This window comes from Misgurnus anguillicaudatus, chromosome 7, assembly GCF_027580225.2.
Source record: "Misgurnus anguillicaudatus chromosome 7, ASM2758022v2, whole genome shotgun sequence".
NCBI lineage: Eukaryota > Metazoa > Chordata > Actinopteri > Cypriniformes > Cobitidae > Misgurnus > Misgurnus anguillicaudatus.
Genome location: NC_073343.2, coordinates 24,246,974 through 24,256,404, shown reverse-complemented (window position 1 = coordinate 24,256,404; position 9,431 = coordinate 24,246,974). Strand labels below are relative to the sequence as shown.

The 9,431-nt window shown below is 42.1% G+C and overlaps 15 non-coding genes across 15 annotated transcripts; all 15 read right to left on the bottom strand.

The window, feature by feature from the left end:
- Positions 1–3,865: 3,865 nt before the first annotated feature.
- Positions 3,866–3,959, bottom strand: trnai-uau (transfer RNA isoleucine (anticodon UAU)). Its single transcript has 2 exons — positions 3,922–3,959; positions 3,866–3,901 (listed from the first exon to the last, which is right to left on the bottom strand). It is a non-coding gene; the product is annotated as a tRNA-Ile (tRNA).
- A 245-nt stretch (positions 3,960–4,204) lies between these two features.
- Positions 4,205–4,298, bottom strand: trnai-uau (transfer RNA isoleucine (anticodon UAU)). Its single transcript has 2 exons — positions 4,261–4,298; positions 4,205–4,240 (listed from the first exon to the last, which is right to left on the bottom strand). It is a non-coding gene; the product is annotated as a tRNA-Ile (tRNA).
- A 129-nt stretch (positions 4,299–4,427) lies between these two features.
- Positions 4,428–4,521, bottom strand: trnai-uau (transfer RNA isoleucine (anticodon UAU)). The gene is made up of 2 exons: positions 4,484–4,521; positions 4,428–4,463 (listed from the first exon to the last, which is right to left on the bottom strand). It is a non-coding gene; the product is annotated as a tRNA-Ile (tRNA).
- A 588-nt stretch (positions 4,522–5,109) lies between these two features.
- On the bottom strand, positions 5,110–5,203 carry trnai-uau (transfer RNA isoleucine (anticodon UAU)). Its single transcript has 2 exons — positions 5,166–5,203; positions 5,110–5,145 (listed from the first exon to the last, which is right to left on the bottom strand). It is a non-coding gene; the product is annotated as a tRNA-Ile (tRNA).
- A 138-nt stretch (positions 5,204–5,341) lies between these two features.
- trnai-uau (transfer RNA isoleucine (anticodon UAU)) lies at positions 5,342–5,435 on the bottom strand. The gene is made up of 2 exons: positions 5,398–5,435; positions 5,342–5,377 (listed from the first exon to the last, which is right to left on the bottom strand). It is a non-coding gene; the product is annotated as a tRNA-Ile (tRNA).
- Positions 5,436–5,564: 129 nt separating this feature from the next.
- Positions 5,565–5,658, bottom strand: trnai-uau (transfer RNA isoleucine (anticodon UAU)). Its single transcript has 2 exons — positions 5,621–5,658; positions 5,565–5,600 (listed from the first exon to the last, which is right to left on the bottom strand). It is a non-coding gene; the product is annotated as a tRNA-Ile (tRNA).
- A 350-nt stretch (positions 5,659–6,008) lies between these two features.
- On the bottom strand, positions 6,009–6,102 carry trnai-uau (transfer RNA isoleucine (anticodon UAU)). Its single transcript has 2 exons — positions 6,065–6,102; positions 6,009–6,044 (listed from the first exon to the last, which is right to left on the bottom strand). It is a non-coding gene; the product is annotated as a tRNA-Ile (tRNA).
- Positions 6,103–6,701: 599 nt separating this feature from the next.
- On the bottom strand, positions 6,702–6,795 carry trnai-uau (transfer RNA isoleucine (anticodon UAU)). Its single transcript has 2 exons — positions 6,758–6,795; positions 6,702–6,737 (listed from the first exon to the last, which is right to left on the bottom strand). It is a non-coding gene; the product is annotated as a tRNA-Ile (tRNA).
- Positions 6,796–6,933: 138 nt separating this feature from the next.
- trnai-uau (transfer RNA isoleucine (anticodon UAU)) lies at positions 6,934–7,027 on the bottom strand. The gene is made up of 2 exons: positions 6,990–7,027; positions 6,934–6,969 (listed from the first exon to the last, which is right to left on the bottom strand). It is a non-coding gene; the product is annotated as a tRNA-Ile (tRNA).
- Positions 7,028–7,165: 138 nt separating this feature from the next.
- trnai-uau (transfer RNA isoleucine (anticodon UAU)) lies at positions 7,166–7,259 on the bottom strand. Its single transcript has 2 exons — positions 7,222–7,259; positions 7,166–7,201 (listed from the first exon to the last, which is right to left on the bottom strand). It is a non-coding gene; the product is annotated as a tRNA-Ile (tRNA).
- A 359-nt stretch (positions 7,260–7,618) lies between these two features.
- On the bottom strand, positions 7,619–7,712 carry trnai-uau (transfer RNA isoleucine (anticodon UAU)). The gene is made up of 2 exons: positions 7,675–7,712; positions 7,619–7,654 (listed from the first exon to the last, which is right to left on the bottom strand). It is a non-coding gene; the product is annotated as a tRNA-Ile (tRNA).
- A 129-nt stretch (positions 7,713–7,841) lies between these two features.
- trnai-uau (transfer RNA isoleucine (anticodon UAU)) lies at positions 7,842–7,935 on the bottom strand. The gene is made up of 2 exons: positions 7,898–7,935; positions 7,842–7,877 (listed from the first exon to the last, which is right to left on the bottom strand). It is a non-coding gene; the product is annotated as a tRNA-Ile (tRNA).
- Positions 7,936–8,526: 591 nt separating this feature from the next.
- On the bottom strand, positions 8,527–8,620 carry trnai-uau (transfer RNA isoleucine (anticodon UAU)). The gene is made up of 2 exons: positions 8,583–8,620; positions 8,527–8,562 (listed from the first exon to the last, which is right to left on the bottom strand). It is a non-coding gene; the product is annotated as a tRNA-Ile (tRNA).
- Positions 8,621–8,758: 138 nt separating this feature from the next.
- On the bottom strand, positions 8,759–8,852 carry trnai-uau (transfer RNA isoleucine (anticodon UAU)). Its single transcript has 2 exons — positions 8,815–8,852; positions 8,759–8,794 (listed from the first exon to the last, which is right to left on the bottom strand). It is a non-coding gene; the product is annotated as a tRNA-Ile (tRNA).
- Positions 8,853–9,211: 359 nt separating this feature from the next.
- trnai-uau (transfer RNA isoleucine (anticodon UAU)) lies at positions 9,212–9,305 on the bottom strand. The gene is made up of 2 exons: positions 9,268–9,305; positions 9,212–9,247 (listed from the first exon to the last, which is right to left on the bottom strand). It is a non-coding gene; the product is annotated as a tRNA-Ile (tRNA).
- Positions 9,306–9,431: the final 126 nt, after the last annotated feature.

Sequence of the window (9,431 nt, the reverse complement as noted above, 5' to 3'; positions counted from 1 at the left end):
GTTTGCTTATCACACACATGGATGCGCAGCAGCACACAACTGTTTTTAAATATAAAAAATTAAAGGATTAAAATGTAAAAGATTATTATTATTGAGTCTTATGGACATAAATGAGGACCAATTATGAGACGTTAGAAGGCGTAAAGAGCTACTTCACCTGTAGCCTGATAAGTAATTAAATGTTTTACTTTAAGCTACTTTTAGCTATTTTTAATGCTATAACCCATGGATTTATTGTATATGATGACTTTGTACCTGTGAATATGGTGAGATGAGAACCTTTTTTAAGTAATGCTTTTTTTTAAACACTCACAGCGCTGTCCGAATGCTAAAAGTTTAGTCTCTCTACACGTTTGTAAATTCTTTATTTCCTGTTTGTTACAAATAAAAAATGTTAATCCTTTTTTTTGCATTTTATGGATTATTTTTTGAGATTACACTGATCATGTAGGATATTCATTTACAGCAATTAAAAGCCTGCTAATTTTACTTCCGTGACTGAAAGAAAACGACTTAAAATAAAAAAACAATTTCAATACAAATAAAAACAACGCAGTTTTTAACAAAATTCTTAAATTGGGGGTCTTCTTCCTCGTTTTAATTTTTCTGTTTACCATCTAAATAGGGAATTGGCGTGGCGCAAGTGCAACTGGCTTTTAAAGAGGATGACTCTCATTGCATGTTATGCCCAAAACACACCCATTACTCATTACGAGAATAGTAACAACCCTTTTAGACAGTGTGCTAGGCGCACAACCTAATTTTCCCGTCATTAATATGCAAAAGTAAATTTGGACACGCCTTTTTAGACTATGCACAGTGCATTTTAGATAATTAAAATAGAGCCCAAGGTCTGCTTACACACAAACAAAGAGCTACTGAACTGCTCTGAGAAGCAACCAATCAGAGCAAAGCTCAACATTATTATTCATGACCATTTCAAATAAAGTAATAATAGACCATTTCATTCTTAAGGCAAATCCTAGAGTTGTAAATGGCCATGTAAAAGCGTCTCTGGATATTTTTTATACTTAATAAAGCCACATATCTTCTATGTAGATATCAGAGAACAATTTAACATATTATTTCAATGTATTCTTTGGAACCTTTGGAACTCAAAACTTCAAAAAAGTAACATAATTTATTTTGTTACTTATAGGTACTTCTGAAATGACAGATGCGATCTGTTGTTTAAGACAGAAAGATAAAAATTGGGCTAATTTACGATCCCATAAAATAGTAAGAAACCACCTCAGATGTTAAAAAATGTTCATCATATCTTTAAACTAAGCATACACATATATGTACACAATCTCAATCAACCACACAAATTACAAACAATGTATTAAAACGCTCAGTTCAGGCAGCTGGCTGGTATTAAACCAGATCCCCCCAGTTCCCCGGCAGCTCGTAATGAAAGCAGCTCTTCTGGTCACATCACTGTGGGACAGGATGGCCTTCATCCAAGCCAAGCACTCTTTTGTCCACATCACTGTGGGACAGGATGGCCCTCATCCAAGCCAAGCACTCTTTTGCCATCCACACCTCAACCGTGGCATCTGCCTGGCCTCAGTGCTCAGCTCCAGTTATGACAGCTACAGTAGTGATGTCCAGTTTCACGCGTGTGTATTTGCCCCTTGCACTGCATGTGTCCAGACCTCACTGGTGTCATTAGTATAAATAAACCAATTACTTATGGCAAGCTGTTTGGAGAGCGGTAAGGACCAACTTAAGTTACAAGCCCATGCAAAAGAGAATTTCATTTTGTTTGTATGGGGAAGAGCCCAAATTCCCTTCTAATGCCTGCGATTTCTGTCAAAGCTTATACAAGCATTCAGAGAATGCTATATATTGCTGCTCTCATTCACATTTTGACAATTGCATTATTGGCCAGTGTTACTGGTTAACATTATACTTGTGACTGAATAGCCTCAAAGTTTAAAATGAGAATAAAACACAGGCTCTCTAGCTTTCAAAGTAATTCCTTTTTGTTTTAGGCAAAATCATGCAACTCTGCTCCACTTGCATACCCTTTATCTACTACAACAGTTGTCAAAGTGATCAGAGCCCTCATGAGGGGAGTCTAATAACTATTTTGCTTGTTAAGCTGATTGTTTTTTTATGCAGCTAATTAACAAGCAAACACCTTAGGGACCCTCTCAGCTGCCCGGCTCCCGGTCTTTCCTGGTCTCCAGCCCCGCACCTTTACTCTGTAGCTCTTGTTTTTATCATCTTGAAATTGATGGGAGGTTGTGAACTGTCTGTCGCAGTCCCAAGGTGCCTTTGCTCAGTGCATAGATGGTGCCTGAATTACCCTTTACTTCCAGTTGATTGTGATAAATCAATGGGAAGGGTCAATTGTAACGATGAAGGCAAAGTAGTTTCAACCGGCAGGATTTTCAAAGGGAGGTTTTTCTCCTGACCTCAAGAAGTAATATTACTTCCATGGCAAGACCTTTATAACTTTTATGTCTGTATTAATATGTTGCCTGTATTAACAGCAAAGCTGATATGGGCCACCTTACAGTTGCCCATCTATTTCAGGGTTAACGGTTAGGTTAAAGTATTGAATTCAAGTATTTTGTTTTTATTAAGTCTTAATCATGAGTTGAGATACATGATTTAACTTTATTTTGACTTGTGAATAAAAATGAAGCATATAATGTTTACAATTAAATATGAAGAGCCACAAAATCAAACATGAGAAAGCTACACATACTATAGGTTCATAAAATACTTTTGGGCGAGACTCAAACTCACAACTGCAACACTGCTCTGCTGCAAACTGGGTTATAAGTTCTGGGCGCTGACCGATTGCACCACTGGAGCTTTGTGAACGAATACAAGTTATTTTATAGATGTAGATAAATGCTTAGTAGTTAACTCGGCAGAGACAGAGAGAACCTTGGCATTGCTCTGCTGTGTACTGCCTTATAAGTACAGCGCGCTAACCGATTGCGCCACAGGAGTATTGCTAGTTGTATGACTAATTTAGGACTTTTGCAAATCTCTGATCTCTGTAGATAAATACTTACTAGGTAACTCGGCAGAGAGTTAGGATTTTTTACTTCTTAAAATCATGCTCCAGGTGAGGCACAAACTCACAACCTCAGCATACAAATGATGGTATTGCTAGTTGTGACGACTAGTTAGGGACTTTTGCACATCGCTGGTCTCTGTAGTGTAGATTAATGCTTACTTGTTAAATCGACAGAAATAGAGAGCATTCTTCAAATTCTTAAAATCATGCTCCAGGTGAGGCTTGAACTGACAACCTCAGCATTGCTCTGCGCTGTACAACCTTATAAGTACCGCATGCTGACCGATTGTGCCACTGTAGCTCTGGGGAAGCATATAAATGACAGTATTGCTAGTTGTATGACTCGTTAAGGACTTTTGCAAATCTCTGATCTCTGTAGATAAATGCTTACTAGGTCACTCGGCAGAGACAGAGGGATTTCTTTAATTTCTTAAAAACATGCTCCAGGTAAGGCTCGAACTCACAACCTCTGCATTGCTCTGCTGTGTACTGCCTTATAAGTACCGTGCGCTGATCGATTGCGCCACTGGAGCTCTGGGAAAGTGTACAAAGTAGAGTACTGCTAGTGTACAAAGTAGAGTACTTCTTAAAATTATGCTCCAGATGAGGCTCGAACTCACATCCTCGGCATTGCTTTGCTGTGTACTGCCTTATAAGTACCACGCGCTGACCGATGGCGCCGCAGGAGCTCTGGGAATGTGCACAAAGTGTAGTATTGCTAGTTGTATGACTAGTTTAGAACTTCTGCAAATAGCTGGTGTCTGTAGATAAATGCTTACTAGGTAACTCGGCAGAGACTTAGGATTTTTAAATTTCTTAAAATCATGCTCCAGGTGAGGCTTGAACTCACAACCCTGGCATTGCTCTGCTGTGTACTGCCTTATAAGTACCGCGCGCTGACCGATTGCGCCACTGGAGCAAAGCAGAGTATTACTAGTTTAGGACTTTTGCAAGTCTCTGATCTCTGTAGATAAATGCTTACTAGGTAACTCGTACTGCCTTATAAGTACGGCGCGCTGACCGAATGCGCCACTGGAGCTCTGGGAAAGTGTACAGAGTAGAGAATTACTAGTTGTATGACTTTTGCAAATCTCTGATCTCTGTAGATAAATGCTTACTAGGTAACTGGGCAGAGACTTAGGATTTTTAAATTTCTTAAAATCATGCTCCAGGTGAGGCTTGAACTCACAACCTCGGCATTGCTCTGCTGTGTACTGCCTTATAAGTACCGCACGCTGACCGATTGCGCCACTGGAGCGCTGGGAAAGAGTACAAAGTAGAGTATTACTAGTTGTATGACTAGTTAAGGACTTTTGCACATTGCTGGTCTCTGTAGATAAATGCTTACTAGGTAACTCGGCAGAGACAGAGGGATTTCTTTAATTCATGCTCCAGGTGAGGCTCGAACTCACAACCTCGGCATTGCTCTGCTGTGTACTGCCTTATAAGTACCGCGCGCTGAGCGATTGCGCCACTGGAGCTCTGGGAAAGTGTACAAAGTAGAGTACTGCTAGTTTAGGACTTTTGCAAATCTGCGATCTCTGTAGATAAATGCTTACCAGGTAACTCAGCAGAGACTGAGGATTTTTTAATTTCCTAAAATCTTGCTCCAGGTGAGGCTCAAACTCTCAACCTCGGCATTGCTCTGCTGTACTGCCTTATAAGTACCGCGCGCTGACCGATTGCGCCACTGTAGCTCTGGGAAAGTGTACAAAGTAGAGTATTGCTAGTTGTATGACTAGTTTAGGACTTTTGCACATTGCTGGTCTCTGTAGTGTAGATTAATGCTTACTAGCTAAATCGACAGAAATAGAGAGGATTCTTCAAATTCTTAAAATTGAACTCCAGATGAGGCTCGAACTCACATCCTCGGCATTGCTTTGCTGTGTACTGCCTTATAAGTACCACGCGCTGACCGATGGCACCACAGGAGCTCTGGGAATGTGCACAAAGTATAGTATTGCTAGTGGTATGACTAGTTTAGAACTTCTGCAAATAGCTGCTGTCTGTAGATAAATGCTTACTAGGTAACTCGGCAGAGACTTAGGATTTTTAAATTCTTAAAATCATGCTCCAGGTGAGGCTCGAACTCACAACCTCGGCATTGCTCTGCTGTGTACTGCCTTATAAGTACCGCGCGCTGACCGATTGCGCCACTGGAGCTCTGGGAAAGTGTACAAAGTAGAGTATTACTAGTTGTATGACTAGTTTAGGACTTTTGCAACTCTCTGATCTCTGTAGATAAATGCTTACTAGGTAACTCGGCAGAGACAGAGGGATTTCTTTAATTTCTTAAAATCATGCTCCAGGTGAGGCTCGAACTCACAACCTCGGCATTGCTCTGCTGTGTACTGCCTTATAAGTACCGCGCGCTGACCGATTGCGCCACTGGAGCTCTGGGAAAGTGTACAAAGTAGAGTATTACTAGTTGTATGACTAGTTAAGGACTTTTGCACATTGCTGGTCTCTGTAGATAAATGCTTACTAGGTAACTCGGCAGAGACAGAGGGATTTCTTTAATTCATGCTCCAGATGAGGCTCGAACTCACAACCTCGGCATTGTTCTGCTGTGTACTGCCTTATAAGTACCGCGCGCTGACCGATTGCGCCACTGGAGCTCTGGGAAAGTGTACAAAGTAGAGTATTACTAGTTGTATGACTTTTGCAAATCTCTGATCTCTGTAGATAAGTGCTTACTAGGTAACTCGGCAGAGACAGAGGGATTTCTTTAATTTCTTAAAATCATGCTGCAGGTGAGGCTTGAACTCCCAACTTCGGCTTTGTTCTGCTGTGTACTGCCTTATAAATACCGCGTGCTGACCGATTGCGCCACTGGAGCTCTGGGGAAGCATATACATGATAGTATTGCTACTTGTATGACTAGTTAAGGACTTTTGCACATTGGTGGTTTCTGTAGATAAATGCTTACTAGGTAACTCGGCAGAGACAGAGGGATTTCTTTAATTCATGCTCCAGGTGAGGCTCGAACTCACAACCTCGGCATTGCTCTGCTGTGTACTGCCTTATAAGTACCGAGCGCTGACCGATTGCGCCACTGGAGCTCTGGGAAAGTGTACAAAGTAGAGTACTGCTAGTTGTATGACTAGTTTAGGACTTTTGCAAATCTGCGATCTCTGTAGATAAATGCTTACTAGGTAACTCAGCAGAGACTGAGATTTTTTAATTTCCTAAAATCTTGCTCCAGGTGAGGTTCAAACTCACAACCTCGGCATTGCTCTGCTGTACTGCCTTATAAGTACCGCGCGCTGACCGATTGCGCCACTGTAGCTCTGGGAAAGTGTACAAAGTAGAGTATTGCTAGTTGTATGACTAGTTTAGGACTTTTGCACATTGCTGGTCTCTGTAGTGTAGATTAATGCTTACTAGCTAAATCGACAGAAATAGAGAGGATTCTTCAAATTCTTAAAATTGAACTCCAGATGAGGCTCGAACTCACATCCTCGGCATTGCTTTGCTGTGTACTGCCTTATAAGTACCACGCGCTGACCGATGGCACCACAGGAGCTCTGGGAATGTGCACAAAGTATAGTATTGCTAGTGGTATGACTAGTTTAGAACTTCTGCAAATAGCTGCTGTCTGTAGATAAATGCTTACTAGGTAACTCGGCAGAGACTTAGGATTTTTAAATTCTTAAAATCATGCTCCAGGTGAGGCTTGAACTCACAACCTCGGCATTGCTCTGCTGTGTACTGCCTTATAAGTACCGCATGCTGACCGATTGCGCCACTGGAGCTCTGGAAAAGTGTACAAAGTAGAGTATTACTAGTTGTATGACTAGTTTAGGACTTTTGCAACTCTCTGATCTCTGTAGATAAATGCTTACTAGGTAACTCGGCAGAGACAGAGGGATTTCTTTAATTTCTTAAAATCATGCTCCAGGTGAGGCTCGAACTCACAACCTCGGCATTGCTCTGCTGTGTACTGCCTTATAAGTACCGCGCGCTGACCGATTGCGCCACTGGAGCTCTGAGAAAGAGTACAGAGTAGAGTATTACTAGTTGTATGACTAGTTAAGGACTTTTGCACATTGCTGGTCTCTGTAGATAAATGCTTACTAGGTAACTCGGCAGAGACAGAGGGATTTCTTTAATTTCTTAAAATCATGCTCCAGGTGAGGCTCGAACTCACAACCTCGGCATTGCTCTGCTGTGTACTGCCTTATAAGTACCGCGCGCTAACCGATTGCGCCACTGGAGCTCTGGGAAAGTGTACAAAGTAGAGTATTACCAGTTGTATGACTTTTGCAAATCTCTGATCTCTGTAGATAAGTGCTTACTAGGTAACTCGGCAGAAACAGAGGGATTTCTTTAATTTCTTAAAATCATGCTGCAGGTGAGGCTTGAACTCACAACCTCGGCTTTGTTCTGCTGTGTACTGCCTTATAAGTACCGCGCGCTGACCGATTGCGCCACTGGAGCTCTGGGGAAGAAAATACATGATAGTATTGCTAGTTGTATGACTAGTTAAGGACTTTTGCACATTGGTGGTCTCTGTAGATAAATGCTTACTAGGTAACTCGGCAGAGACAGAGGGATTTCTTTAATTTCTTAAAATCATGCTCCAGGTGAGGCTTGAACTCACAACCTCGGCATTGCTCTGCTGTGTACTGCTTTATAAGTACCGCACGCTGACCGATTGCGCCACTGGAGCGCTTGGAAAGAGTACAAAGTAGAGTATTACTAGTTGTATGACTAGTTAAGGACTTTTGCACATTGCTGGTCTCTGTAGATAAATGCTTACTAGGTAACTCGGCAGAGACAGAGGGATTTCTTTAATTCATGCTCCAGGTGAGGCTCGAACTCACAACCTCGGCATTGCTCTGCTGTGTACTGCCTTATAAGTACCGCGCGCTGAGCGATTGCGCCACTGGAGCTCTGGGAAAGTGTACACAGTAGAGTACTGCTAGTTTAGGACTTTTGCAAATCTGCGATCTCTGTAGATAAATGCTTACCAGGTAACTCAGCAGAGACTGAGGATTTTTTAATTTCCTAAAATCTTGCTCCAGGTGAGGCTCAAACTCTCAACCTCGGCATTGCTCTGCTGTACTGCCTTATAAGTACCGCGCGCTGACCGATTGCGCCACTGTAGCTCTGGGAAAGTGTACAAAGTAGAGTATTGCTAGTTGTATGACTAGTTTAGGACTTTTGCACATTGCTGGTCTCTGTAGTGTAGATTAATGCTTACTAGCTAAATCGACAGAAATAGAGAGGATTCTTCAAATTCTTAAAATTGAACTCCAGATGAGGCTCGAACTCACATCCTCGGCATTGCTTTGCTGTGTACTGCCTTATAAGTACCACGCGCTGACCGATGGCACCACAGGAGCTCTGGGAATGTGCACAAAGTATAGTATTGCTAGTGGTATGACTAGTTTAGAACTTCTGCAAATAGCTGCTGTCTGTAGATAAATGCTTACTAGGTAACTCGGCAGAGACAGAGGGATTTCTTTAATTTCTTAAAATCATGCTCCAGGTGAGGCTCGAACTCACAACCTCGGCATTGCTCTGCTGTGTACTGCCTTATAAGTACCGCGCGCTGACCGATTGCGCCACTGGAGCTCTGAGAAAGAGTACAGAGTAGAGTATTACTAGTTGTATGACTAGTTAAGGACTTTTGCACATTGCTGGTCTCTGTAGATAAATGCTTACTAGGTAACTCGGCAGAGACAGAGGGATTTCTTTAATTTCTTAAAATCATGCTCCAGGTGAGGCTCGAACTCACAACCTCGGCATTGCTCTGCTGTGTACTGCCTTATAAGTACCGCGCGCTGACCGATTGCGCCACTGGAGCTCTGGGAAAGTGTACAAAGTAGAGTATTACCAGTTGTATGACTTTTGCAAATCTCTGATCTCTGTAGATAAGTGCTTACTAGGTAACTCGGCAGAAACAGAGGGATTTCTTTAATTTCTTAAAATCATGCTGCAGGTGAGGCTTGAACTCACAACCTCGGCTTTGTTCTGCTGTGTACTGCCTTATAAGTACCGCGCGCTGACCGATTGCGCCACTGGAGCTCTGGGGAAGAATATACATGATAGTATTGCTAGTTGTATGACTAGTTAAGGACTTTTGCACATTGGTGGTCTCTGTAGATAAATGCTCACTAGGTAACTCGGCAGAGATAGAGGGATTTCTTTAATTTCTTAAAATCATGCTCCAGGTGAGGCTCGAACTCACAACCTCGGCATTGATCTGCTGTGTACTGCCTTATAAGTACCGCGCGCTGACCGATTGCGCCACTGGAGCTCTGGGAAAGAGTACAGAGTAGAGTATTGCTAGTTGTATGACTAGTTTAGAACTTCTGCAAATAGCTGGTGTCTGTAGATAAATGCTTACTAGGTAACTCAGTAGAGACTTAGGATTTTTAAATTT